Source organism: Artemia sp. Qi Xiang Cuo, chromosome 6 (assembly GCF_049724085.1).
Source record: "Artemia sp. Qi Xiang Cuo chromosome 6, ASM4972408v1, whole genome shotgun sequence".
NCBI lineage: Eukaryota > Metazoa > Arthropoda > Branchiopoda > Anostraca > Artemiidae > Artemia > Artemia sp. Qi Xiang Cuo.
Window position 1 is genome coordinate 38936403 of NC_142799.1, and position 14491 is coordinate 38950893.

Consider the following 14491-nt stretch of genomic DNA (forward strand, 5'->3'; position numbering starts at 1 on the left):
ATCAGAAATCTGGCGCCCCCCTCCAGCCTACACAACGACCTATAGCCCCTCCTTTATAGTACTTGATACGTACATTATTTATCACAAAACATAACTTCACGAGAAATCATTTGAATCAACTGAGTTAAATCTACCATCAGAGGCAACGCTATAGCGTTGCCTATAGTAAAGGAGTAGGAATGGGAGTGTCAGCGCAAACAGGCACCTCTGCTGCCATCTCTAACCAGTCTAACTGTACAAGATCACGTGTCTCTCTCTAGACCAATCAGATGCGTAGAATCCCTGTACGTAAATGACCACACCTCTTTTTAGACCTGTTCGATGGTTATGTCGTTTGTTGGTTATGTTGTTTGATGGTTATCTTGTTTGATGGGTATATGGTTTGATGGTTATATTGTTTGTTGGTTATATGGTTTGATGTTGTTTCATAGTTCTATTCTGTTTGTTGATAGTTATGTGGTTTGATGTTTCATAGATGTTTCTATGCCTATTGAATACAGGGCTAAGTTTACATTATTGCCAGATAAGAGCGAGTCTAACTGTACAAGATCACGCCTCCTTCTAGGCCAATCCTGGGACTCAGAATACTGAGGGGAAAATGCACATGCGCACTGAATACTAACGGGACAAGATTATTGATCTCCGAAGGGGACAAGATCAGACTAGATTTCTGGGAAATTGATTTGCATAATCGCTAATGATCGAAATTTGACGGGGAATTCTAATGTATCATGAGGGCAATTAAGAAACAATATGGCTTCTCTACTTCAGTGTCAGAGATAAATTCTGAAATTAATATTCTTTCGAAGCCTTTATAATGCATCTTGATTCTTGAATCCATCTCTTGGATAAAATAGATTTAAGATGTTTCTAAGTGCAACAGATACAGAGGGGAATGATTATGGCTTCACTTAGGGGAAGAGATGAAGCATTTAGTTTGCAGTGTATATGCGATATGTAATTTAAAATTCTTTAGGCATATCGATAAATTCAGGAATTATTATTTCGAAGCCTTAATAGTGTAACTCGGCATAAATGTTAGAATAACAACACTAGTATCAGTCTTTGGAAACGGTTAACGGTAACAAGAAGATTTTGCGACTTAACTTGGCTTTACTTCACGGTTGTGTTCGGTATAATACACAAACACTATTCGAGCAGTGTTGATAACATAAAATATGCTTTTTAACATTGGAGCATGCTAAAAAGTTGAAACTATTAAAGTTGTAGATGCTAAGAAAAGAATTTTAATATAGAAATTCAGAACAGTCCTTAGAATCCTTAGAAATAAACTAGTAAGATGGTTATGGATTTGAACCATCAAGGAAAGCAACCACCAATGACCCTAAGCACCAAGGACCCCACCCCTCTACCCAACTTTTGCCCCCCCCCCATTTTTTATACTTTTTTTGCGCGCTTGAGACACAGAAGAGACCCCACCTCTCTCTAACTTTTTGCCCCTCCCCCCCCCCCATTTTTTTAAACTTTTTTTTGCGCACTTGAGACTAAGAAGGGCCCCCCACCTCCCCCCAACTTTTTACCCCCCCTTTTTTTAATACCTTTTTTTGAAGTTTTTTTGAATTTTTTTTTTTTATTTTTTTAAAGATGATATTTTTTTTAACTTTTTTTTACATGTCTTCGAATGAGATAAAACCTACTTAAAACATAAAATATTCACATTTAATATTTGCACAATTTGCTAGAATGATAACAATTTATCTGTTAGAAGTAATAAGTTTTATGTCAATGATACCAAATTTTTCTTAGAAGTAACGATTTTTTCATTATGATAACAAGTTTTCTGACAGAAGTAGCAAGATTTCCTTAACACTACCAATTTTTGGTCATGATAACAAGTTTTCTGACAGAAGTAGCAAGATTTCCTTAACACTAACAAACTTTCTTTTCGAAGTATTAACATTTTCCCTTAATACTAACAAACTTTTACTTAACACACTCAAATTTCTCTGAGAAGTATTAGGTATTTTCTTAACAGTAACATATTTGTCTAATAACACCAGACTTTGTATCAAAGACAAAATTTTCACTTTAAAGTAACAATTTTTCGTCAGTGACAACTATTTAGCAGTTAGAGTAACAAGTTTTCTGTTCAAGATGCAAAATTTTTCTCAGTATTAACGACGTTTTTGATATAACAAGTTCTCTGCCAGAAGTAGCAATATTTCCTTAACACTAACAAACTTTCTCTTCGAAGCATCAATATTTTCCATTATTACTAGCAAACTTTCCGTCAATGTTAATACATTTCGCTTAAAAGTAACAATAATTCATCATTGATAACTAGTTATCAGTTAGAAGTAACAAATTTTCTGGCAATGATACCACATTTTTTAAAAGTAAAAATTTTTTTCATTATGATAACAAGTTTTCTGGAATAAGTAGCAAGATTTCCTTAACACTAACAAATTTTCTCATCAGAGTATCAACATTTTCCATTGCTACAAACAAACTTTTACTTAACACACTCAAATTTCTCTTAGAAGTAACAGGTATTTTCTTAACAGTAACATATTTTTTTTAATAACATCATCCTTTCCGTCAATGATGATAAATTTCTCTTAAAAGTAACAGTTTTTCATCATTGATAACTAGTTATCAGTTAGAAGTAACAAGTTTTCTGACAATGATACCAAATTTTTTTTTTGAAGTAACAATTTTTTCGTTATGATAACAAGTTTTCTGCCAGAAGTAGCAAGATTTCCTTAACACTAACACATTTTCTCTTCGAAGTATTAACATTTTCCATTAATACTAACAAACTTTTACTTAACACACCCAAACTTCTCTTAGAAGTAATAGGTATTTTCTTAACAGTAACATATTTTTTCTAATAACACCAACCTTTCCATCAATGTTAATAAATTTCTCTTAAAAGTAACAATTTTTTATCATTGATAAATAGTTATCAGTTAGAAGTAACGAGTTTTCTGGCAATGATACCACATTTTTTTAGAAGTCAAAATTTTTTTCATTTTGAAAACAAATTTTCTGCCAGAAGTAGCAAGATTTCCTCAACACTAACAAATTCTCTCTTCGAAGTACTAACATTTTCCATTAATAGTAACAAACTTTTACTTAACATACTCAAATTTCTCTTAGAAGTAACAGGTATTTTCTTAAAAGTAACAAATTTCTTCTAATAGCAGCAAGTTTTCCATCACAGATAACAAATTTCTCATAGAAGAATCAATTTTTTGTCAATGATAACAAGTTATCTGCTAGAAGTAACAAGTTTGCTGTCAATGATACAAAATTTTTCATAGAAGTAACAATTTTTTCGTTTATGATAACAAGTTTTCGGTCAGAAGTAGCAAGTTTTCCTTATCACAAACAAATTTTCTCATCAGAGTAACAACTTTTTTCTTAATACTAACAAACTTTTACTAAACACAGTCAAATTTCACTTAGAAGTAATAGGTATTTTCTTAACAGTAACATATTTTTTCTAATAACACCAAACTTTCCGTCAATGATAATAAATTTCTCTTAAAAGTAACAATTTTTTATCATTGATAACCAGTTATCAATTAGAAGTAACAAGCTTTCTGGCAATGATACCAAATTTTTTTTAGAAGTAACACTTTTTTCGTTATGATAACAAGTTTTCTGTCAGAAGTTGCAAGTTTCCATTATCACTAACAAATTTTCTCCATCGAAGTAACAACTTATTCCTTAATACTAATAAACTTTTACTTAAAACACTTAAATTTCTCTTAGAAGTAAAAGTTTTTTTTCTTAGCAATAACAAATTTCTTCTAATAGCACCAAGTTTTCCATCTAAGATAAAAAATTTCGCTTAAAAGTAACATGTTTTCTGTCATTGATACCAAATTTTTCTTAGAAATAACAATTTTTTCATTTATGATAACAAGTTTTCTGTCAGAAGTAGCAAGTTTTCGTTATCACTAACAAATTTTCTCATCAGAGTAACAACTTTTTCCTTAATACTAACATCATTTTACTTAATACACTCTAATTTCTCTTAGAAGTAATAGATATTTTCTTAACAGTAACATATTTTTTCTAATAACACCAACCTTTCCGTCAATGATAAAAAATTTCTCTTATAAGTACCAATTTTTCATCATTGATAACTAGTTATCAGTTAGATGTAACAAGATTTCTGGCAATGATACCCAATTTTTTTTTGAAAGTAAAAATTTTTTCGTTATGATAACAAGTTTTCTGTCAGAAGTAGCAAGTTTTCCTTATCACTAACAAATTTTCTCCATCGAAGTAACAACTTATTGCTTAATACTAAAAAACTTTTACTTAAAACACTTAAATTTCTCTTAGAAGTAACATTTATTTTTTCTTAGCAGTAACAAATTTCTTCTAATAGCACCAAGTTTTCCATCAAAGATAACAAATTTCTGTTAAAAGTGACAAGTTTTCTGTCAATGATACCAAATTTTTCATAGATGTAACAATTTTTTTTCATTTATGATAACAAGTTTTCTGACAGAAGTAGCAAGTTTTCCTTATCACTAACAAATTTTCTCCTAGAGATTAATAACTTTTTCATTAATACTAAAAAACTTTTCTTAACACACTCAAATTTCTCTTAGAAAGTAATAGGTATTTTCTTAACAGTAACATATTTTTTCTAATAAAACCAACCTTTCCGTCAATGATAATAAATTTCTCTTAAAAGTCACAATTTTTCTAGCTTTTTCTTAACAGTAACATATTTTTTCTAATAACACAAACCTTTCCGTCAATGATGAGAAACTTCTCTTAAAAGTAACAATTTTGTATCACTGATAACTAGTTATCAGTTAGAAGTAACAAGTTTTCTGGCAATGATACTAATTTTTTTAGAAGTAACAATTTTTTCGTTATGATACTAAGTTTTCTGTCAGAAGTAGCAAGTTTTCCTTATCACTAACAAATTTCCTCATCAGAGTAACAACATTTTCCATTAATACTTACAAACTTTTACTTAACACACCCAAACTTCTCTTAGAAGTAATAGGTATTTTCTTAACAGTAACATATTTTTTCTAATAACACCAACCTTTCCATCAATGTTAATAAATTTCTCTTAAAAGTAAGAATTTTTTCCTAATAACACCAACCTTTCCGTCAAAGATAAAAAAATTCTCATAGAAGAAAAAATTTTTTGTCGCTGATAACAAGTTATTAGTTAGAAGTAACAAGTTTTCTGTCAATGATACCAAATTTTTCTTAGAAGTAACAATTTTTCGTTATGATAACAAGTTTTCTGTCAGAAGTAGCAAGATTTCCTTAACACTAACAAATTTTCTTTCGAAGTATTATTATCCCTTAATACTAACAAACTTTTACTTAACACACTCAAATTTCTGTTAGAAGTAATAGGTATTTTCTTAACAGTAACATATTTTCTAAGAGCACCAACCTTTCCATCAATGATAATCAATTTTTCTTGAAAGAAACAATTTTTCGTCAATGATAACTATTTATCACTTAGGAGTAGTAAGTTTTCCGTCAAAGATACAAAATTTTTCTTAGAAGAAACAATTTTTTCGTTATGATAATAAGTGCTCTGTCAGAAGTAGTAAGATTGCCTTAACACTAAAAACTTTCTCTTCGAAGTATAAATATATTCCATTAATACTAACAAACTTTTACTTAACACGCTCAAATTTGTCTTAGAAGTAACAGGTATTTTCTTAACAGTAATAAATTTCATCTAATAGCACCAAGTTTTCCGTTAAAGATAACGAATTTCTCGCAGAAGTAACAATTTTTTCGTTATGATAACAAGTTTTCTGTCAGAAGTAGCAAGTTTTCATTAACACTAACAAATTTTCTCCTAAGAGTGACAACTTTTTCCTTAATACTAACAAACTTATACTTAACACACTCAAATTTCTGATAGAACTAATAGGTATTTTATTTACAGTAACATATTTTTTCTAAAAACACTAACCTTTACGTTAATGATAATAAATTTCTCTTAAATGTAACAATTTTTCATCATTGATAACTAGTTATCAGTTAGAAGTAACAAGTTTTCTGGCAATGATACGAAATTTTATTTTTAGATATTTTTTTTTACTTCTAAGAGAAATTTGAGTGTGTTCAGTAAAAGTTTGTTAGTATTAAGGAAAAAGTTGTTACTCTGATGGAAATTTTTTTAGTGATAAGGAAAACTTGCTACTTCTGACAGAAAACTTGTTATCATAAACGAAAAAATTATTAATTCTACGAAAAATTTGGTATCATTGACAGAAAACTTGTCAATTTTAAGAGAAATTTGTTATTTTTGAAGGAAAACTTGGTACTATTAGAAGAAATTTGTTACTCCTAAGAAAAAAAACTGTTGCTTCTAAGAAAAATTTAAGTGTGTTAAGTAAAAGTTTGTTAGTATTAAGGAATAAGTTGTTACTTCGATGGAGAAAATTTGTTAGCGATAAGGGAGACTTGCTACTTCTAACAGAAAACTTGTTATCATAACAAAAAAATCGTTACTTCTAAGAAAAATTTGGTATCATTGACAGAAAATTTGTTATTTCTAGCAGATAACTTGTTATCAGTGACAAAAAATTGATACTTCTATAAGAAATTTGTTATCTTTGAAGGAAAACTTGGTGCTATTATAAGAAATTTGTTACTGTTAAGAAAATACCTGTTACTTCTAAGAGAAATTTGAGTGTGTTGACTAAAAGTTTGTTAGTATTAATGGAAAAAGTTGAAACTTCGATTAGAAAATTTGTTAGTGTTAAGGAAATCTTGCTACTTCTGGCAGAAAACTTGTTATCATAACAAAAAAATTGTTACTTCTAAAAAAATTGGAATCATTGCCAGAAAACTTGTCACTTCTAACTGATAACTAGTTACTAATGATGAAAAATCTTTACATTTAAGAGAAATTTATTATCATTGACGTAAAGGTTGGTTATTAGAAAAAATATGTTCCTGCTAAGAAAATATCTATTACTTCCATGAGAAATTTGAGTGTGTTAAGTAAAAAATTGTTAGTCTTAAGGAAAAAGTTGTTACTCTGATGAGAACAGTTATTAGTGTTAATGAAAACTTGCTACTTCTGACAGACAAGTTGTTATCATAACCAAAAAATTGATACTTCTATGAGAAATTTGTTATCATTGAAGGAAAACTTGGTGCTATTAGAAGAAATTTGTTACTGTTAAGAAAATACCTGTTACTTCTAAGAGAAATTTGAGTGTGTTAAGTAAAAGTTTGTTAGTATAAATGAAAAATATTGATACTTCGAAGAAAAAATTTTTTAGTGTTAAGGAAATGCTGCTACTTCTGACAAAAAACTTGTTATCATAATGAAAAAATTGTTACTTCTAAAAAACTGTGGTATCATTGCCAGAAAACTTGTTACTTCTAGCAGATGACTTCTTATCAGTGAAAGAAAAAATGATACTTATATGAGAAATTTATTATCTTTGACGGAAAGGTTGGTGCTATGAGAAAAAAATTGTTACTGTTAAGAAAATACCTGTTACTTCTAAGAGAAATTTGAGTGTGTTAAGTAAAAGTTTGTTAGTATTAAGGAAACAAATTTATGCTTCGAAGAAAAAATTTCTTAGTGTTAAGGAAATCCTGCTACTTCTGGCAGAAAACTTGTTATCATAATGAAAAAATTGTTACTTCTAAAAAAATGTGGTATCATTGACAGAAAGCTTGTTACTTCTAGCAGATAACTTGTTATCAGTAAAAAAAAATTGATACTTATATGAGAAATTTATTAGGTTGGTGCTATCAGAAAAAAATTGTTACTGTTCAGAAAATACCAGTTACTTCTAAGAGAAATTGGAGTGTGTTAAGTAAAAGTTTGTTAGTATTAATGGAAAATATTGATGCTTCGAAGAAAAAATTTGTTAGTGTTAAGGAAATCCTGCTACTTCTGACAGAAAACTTGTTATCATAACGAAAAAATTTTTACTTCTAAAACAATTGTGGTATTATTGCCAGGCGACTTATTACTTCTAACTGTTAACTAGTTATAAATGATGAAAAATTGTGACTTTTAAGAGAAATTTATTATAATTGCAAGAAAGGTTGGTGCTATTAGAAAAAATATGTTACTGTTAATAAAGTACCTGGAAAAATTGTTACTTTTAAGAAAAATTTATTATCATTGACAGAAAGGTTGGTGTTAATAGAAAAAATATGTTACTGTTAAGAAAACACCTATTACTTCTAAGAGAAATTTGAGTGTGTTAGGTAAAAGTTTGTTAGTATTAAGGAAAACGTTGTTACTCTGATGAGGAAATTTGTTAGTGATAAGGAAAACTTGCTACTTCTGACAGAAAAATTGTTTTCATAAATGAAAATTTTTTTTAATTCTATGAAAAATTTCGCATCATTGACAGAAAACTTGTCACTTTTAAGAGAAATTTGTTATCTTTGATGGAAAACTTGGTGCAATAAGAAGAAATTTGTTACTGCTAAGAAAAAAAACTGTTACTTCTAAGAGAAATTTAAGTGTTTTAAGTAAAAGTTCTTTAGTATTAAGGAATAAGTTGTTACTTCGATGGAGAAAATTTGTTAGTGATAAGGAAAACTTGCTACTTCTGACCGAAAACTTGTTATCATAACGAAAAAATTGTTACTTCTAGAAAAAATTTGGTATCATTGCCAGAAAACTTGTTACTTAAAACTGATAACTAGTTATCAAAAAAATTTTACTTTTAAGAGGAATTTATTATCATTGACGGAAAGGTAGGTGTTATTATAAAAAAATATATTACTGTTAAGAAAATATTTATTACTTCTAAGAGAAATTTGAGTGTGTTAAGTAAAAGGTTGTTAGTATTAAGGAAAAAGTTGTTACTCTGATGAGAAAATTTGTTAGTGATAAGGAAAACTTGCTACTTCAGACAGAAAACTTGTTATCATAAACGAAAAAATATTACTTCTATGAAACATTTGGTATCAATGACAGAAAACTTGTCACTTTTAAAAGAAATTAGTTATCTTTGATGGAAAAATTGGTGCTATTAGAAGAAATTTGTTGCTGCTAAGAAAAAAAACTATTACTTCTAAGAGAAATTTAATTGTTTAGAGTAAAAGTTTATTAAGTATTAAGGAATAAGTTGTTACTTCGATGGAGAACATTTGTTAGTGATAATGAAAACTTGCTACTTCTGACAGATAACTTTTTATCATAACGAAAAAATTGTCACTTCTAAAACAAATTGGTATCATTGCCAGAAAACTTGTTACTTCTAACTGATAACTTGTTATCAGTGACGAAAAAACGTTTCTCTTAAATAAATTTTATTATCACTGACGGAAAGGTTGGTGCTTTTAGAAGAAATTTTTTATTGTTAAAAAAATACCTATTACTTGTAAGAGAAATGTGAATGTGTTAAGTAAAAGTTTGTTAGTATTAAGGAAAAAGTTGTTACTCATATTAGAAAATTTGTTAGTGATAAGGAAAACTTGCTACTTCTGACAGAAAATTTATTACCATAAACGAAAACATTGTTACTTCTATGAAAAACTTGGTATCATTGACAGAAAACTTGTTAATTCTAGCAGATAGCTTGTTATCATTGACAAAAAATTGATTCTTCTATGAGAAATTTGTTATCTTTGACCGAAAACGTGGTGCTAATAGAAGAAATTTGTTACTTTTGAGAAAATACCTGTTACTTCTAAGAGCAATTTGAGTGTGTTAAGTAAAATTTTGTTAGTATTAATGGAAAATGTTGGTACTTCGAAGAAAAAATTTGTTAGTGTTAAGGAAGTCTTGCTACTTCTGACAGAAAACTTGTTATCATAAAGAAAAAAAAATTTATTTCTAAAAAAATGTGGTATCATTGCCAGAAAACTTGTTACTTCTAACTGATAACTAGTTATCAATGATAAAAAATTGCTACTTTTAAGAGAATTTTATTATCATTGATGGAAAGGTTGGTGTTATTAGAAAAAATAAGTTACTGTTAAGAAAATACCTGTTACTTCTAAGAGGAACTTGAGTGTGTTAAGTAAAAGTTTGTCAGTATTAATGGAAAATGTTGATACTTCGAAGAGAAAATTTGTTAGTGTTAAAGAAATCTTGCTACTTCTGGCAGAAAACTTGTTATCATAACGAAAAAATTGTTACTTCTAAAAAAAAAATTTGGTATCACTGCCAGAAAACTTGTTACTTTTAACTGATAACTAGTTATCAATGATGAAAACTTGTTACTTTTAAGAGAAATTTATTATCATTGACGGAAAGATTGGTTTTATTAGAAAAAATATGTTACTGTTAAGAAAATACCTGTTACTTCTAAGAGAAATTTGAGTGTGTTAAGTGAAAGTTTGTTAGTATTAATGGAAAATGTTGATACTCTGATGAGAAAATTTGTTAGTGTTAAGGAAATCTTGCTACTTCTGCCAGAAAACTTGTAATCATAATGAAAAAAATTGTTATTTCTAAAAAAAATGTGGTATCATTGCCAGAAAACTTGTTACTTCTAACTGATAGCTAGTTATCAATGATGAAAGATTGTTACTTTTAAGAAAAATTTATTAACATTGAAAAAAAGTTTGTTAGTATTAATGGGAAATATTGATGCTTCGGAGAGAAAGTTTGTTAGTGTTAAGGAAATATTGCTACTTCTGGCAGAAAACTTGTTATCATAACGAAAAAATTGTTACTTCTAAAACATTTTGTATTTTTGACAGAAAACTTGTTACTTCAAACTGATAACTAGTTATCATTGACGAAAAATTTTTTATTTTAAGAGAAATTTATTATAATTGACGGAAAGGTTGGTGCTTTTAGAAAAATGTTTTACTATTAAGAAAATACCTATTACTTCTAAGAGAAAGTTTAGTGTGTTAAGTAAAAGTTTGTTAGTATTAAAGGAAAATGTTAATACTTCGAAAAGAAAATTTGTTCAATTTTCAATTCAATTCAATTTTATTTGAATAAAAACATAACACAAACATCAATAACAATAAAGATCCTAGAAGATAACTTGTTAAGGACCAAAAAAGAAAAAACTTAAAGTAACACTGAAAAAAAATAGAAGAATAAAACATGGGTAATTAGAGCAAAATTTTTAAAAATGGAAAAATTAAATTATAATATAAAGTTTTGTTACATTTTTATACAACTTGCAAAAACTTGTGGCAAGTCCAACACTGGAGGGAATTTTGTTCCATTGAATAATAGATTTGTAAATGGGAGATTGCTGGGCAGCACTTGAAACGCATTTAGGAATTTTAAAGGCTCTATTGGATGAACGGAGACAGTGGGCTTCCGAATTATTAATATTATAATAGGTTAGTAGTTGAGGTGGAAGATTATTGTGGAAAGCAGAGTAAGCAAGCGATAAGTTTAGTTTTTGTATGATTTGATCAAGTGGAGCTATTCCAAAATCTGAATACAAATCACGAGTTGGATATAGACGGGGAAGCCGAAAAACTGCTTTAATGGCACGGTTTTGGGCAAATTTGAGTTTTTTAGTGAAGGACCGTTTTGTATTTCCCCAAACTGATAAGCAATAGGAAAGGTAAGGAAAAATAAAGGAATAATAGAGGGTAACTAGGATGTCAGGAGGAAGAAAATAATTCACACGGTTAATCATAGCTACTTGTCTCAAAATTATTGCTGTTATGTAAGAAATATTATTAGAGAATGACAAGCATGAGTCAATAAATACACCAAGAAACTTGGCAACCTCCTCTTGTGGGAGGATGTCGGAGTAGTACCTGAGACCAAGAGCAGGTTGAATAACGTTTTTGTTGTAGGGGGTTCTGAATAATACTATTTGACTTTTTTTGCTGTTATTCGTAAGGCACCACGCCTGGACTCTGTTCAGAAGGACTTGGGCAGACGTTATTGCCAATGGTAGATTGGTGCCAGTGATAAAGAAGTTGCTGTCATCAGCAAATAATACAGGATACACTGAAGGGCCCAGGTCTATAACAAGATCATTGATAAATAAGAGAAATGAAATAGGGCCTAGAACGGCGCCTTGCGGGACACCCCTCCGAACAGGTAAGGACTGAAAGTATACTCCACCCAGGCTCACACTCTGTACCCTTCCAGATAGATAAGAATCAAACCAAGAGAGGGGAACACCACGAATGATCGACCATGTCAAAGGCCTTAGAAAAATCCAAAAATAAGCCCAATACAGTTTTTTAAGGTCGAGTTGTGAGCGTATGAACTGTGTGGCGTCAACTACTTTAGTAAATCAGGGAAGACTCCGTGGGTTAAAGATAGGTTGGCAATATGCTTGATGGGCTCGTAAACAAAAGGAGAAATGGTCTTCAGGGGCTTATGACTTAATCCAATACAGTCAGGAGTAAAACTATTAGGGAGAGAACCGATGATTTGAAGTACCTCATTGCTATCAGTTGGGCAAAAAAACATGGATCTAAAATTGAAGCAAGGGAATACATCTTGTGAGGAGGAGCGGGAGTCAGTTTGAGGAACATTAGAAAAATAATTATTAAATGCATCAGGTGCATGAAAGGGGTCAATTAATCTACCATTTGTGTCTTTAAGGCGAATAGGTATAGACTTTGATTTTCTATTTTTTGAAAGTATATCATTAATGGTGGACCAAATTTTTTTAAGATTCCGTTTGCAATTGAGAATTGTTGAATAATAATTACTTCTCTTTGCTTGATAGATGTGTTTTGTGCATAAGTTTTCATAATGCTTATAGTTAAATAGGTCAATATCACCACTGGTCTTACAGGCTAACTTCTATAATTTTTTTTTACGATATGAGGAGACAATTAGGCTATATGACATCCAGGGGCAAATAGGGATATTTTTCCGGTTAGGTTGACGAATAGGAAAAGTTGAATGGATAATTTCACTTAGCCTTTGTGCAAAATCATTTGTGGAAGAATTTACCTCTTGACAATTTAAGACATCGGACCAGTCACTGGTTCTTAGGCAATCGATAAAATGGGTTATATTTTCAGAGCTTTAATTTCGAGTAGGCGCTGTGATATTATTTCTAGAGCGTAGAGTTAGGGGTTGCGAAGGTAGTGACAAGTAAAGAAGATAGTGGTCTGACAGATCCGAAAATAATATATTAGAGGACAGATCACATCGCAGGGATGTGGATACGAAAATGTTGTCAATTAATGTTGAAGTTGATTTCACAGGATCGACTCTACTGGGGAAAAAAATTGTGAGTAGAAGACCACTCGCGGTTACCGATTCAAAAAAAGTGTCAGATTCAATATTTTTACCAACATTAAGTAGGTTGCAATTAAATTCCCCAAGAACTATTGCCTTTTTATGGGGTAGGTTATTAAAATTAGAAAAATCATCAAACAGATTACAAAAACATGAGGTCGGAAATGGAGGAGGTTTATAAAATAAGGAGTGTATAGGAATTTTGGCCAATAACTATGTTAACAATTATTGAATAAATACATCTGAGATTTATTTGTGTAGAGAAAATAGATTTGCACTTTGATAGCCTGGTAAAATTTACATTCGAACGGATGTAAAGTGAGATACCCCCGGAACACTTTGTCAATCTCCTGGGCATATGGATCATTTGGTAACCAGGGAGTAAAAAGTCACTAGTGTCATTATTATCGGAAAGCCATGTCTCTGTTAATCCTATTACATCAAAAGGGCAGACACCATTAAATGAAATTAAATCTTTAAACTTGAGCCACTTGTTCCGGATGATTCTGATGTTGAAACAAAGAACATTAAGGGAATTATTATTTATTAGTTTAGTCTTCACATTAGTAGCAAATTCGAAAATATCAAGGTATTTACAGCTAGGATTTGTTAAGGTAACAGGGGGGGCTGCTTATAGGGTTGGCATGCTGATTATCATCTATATCAGGATAATTAAAAGCAATGTTATTAGAAAGGGATAAATTAGTTAAAAACGAAAAGTCACACATTAATTATTCGTCGGGCATTCTGATTGTGACTCAATCAGCCTATGTTGGCTTAAAACACTCTCAATTTGAATTTCTGCTTCGGAAACTATGGTCTCGCCAAAGTGGGTTTTTGCCAAATTCTTCAGAATAATGCATTTCAACTGACTGGATAACTCTAATTGGGAGATGAGCATAGAGGTAACTGTAAATCTGGCTAATTTTCAAATACACGTTTGATTCATCTTCCAAACATTTGGAGAAACTGTGTGAAATCTATGGGGAGTAATTCCAGGTAGCTTTGTCGGTCTTGATGTCTTTCCTTGCGCAGGATTTTAGTGTTAAGGAAATCTTGCTACTTCTGTCAGAAAACTTGTAATCATAATGAAAAAATTGTTACTTCTAAGAAAAATTTGGTATCATTGACCGAAAGATTATTACTTCTAACAGATAAATTGTTATCATTCTAGCCAATTTTGCAAATATTAAAAGTGAATTTTTTGTTTTAAGTATGTTTTATCTCATTCGAAGACATGTAAAAAAAAAGTTAAAAAAATATCTTTAAAAAAATAACAAAAAAACTTCAAAAAAATGTATAAGAAATGGGGGGGGGGTAAAAACTTGGGGGGAGGTGGGGGCCATTCTGTGT

At 30.0% G+C, this 14491-nt stretch overlaps 1 protein-coding gene across 4 annotated transcripts in view; it reads right to left on the reverse strand.

Annotated features, from left to right (window-relative positions):
• Window positions 1-14491, reverse strand: part of LOC148951208 (SID1 transmembrane family member 1-like) — a 129592-nt gene that overhangs the window by 81092 nt on the left and 34009 nt on the right. The window contains exon 1 of one of the 4 annotated variants that reach the window (XM_089090723.1): window positions 11689-11818. The exons of the other annotated variants lie outside the window; for them this stretch is intronic. The gene's annotated coding sequence lies outside the window, so the exon portion shown is untranslated. Of the gene's footprint in view, window positions 1-11688; window positions 11819-14491 lie in introns of those variants that run through there. 4 annotated transcript variants of the gene reach the window in all.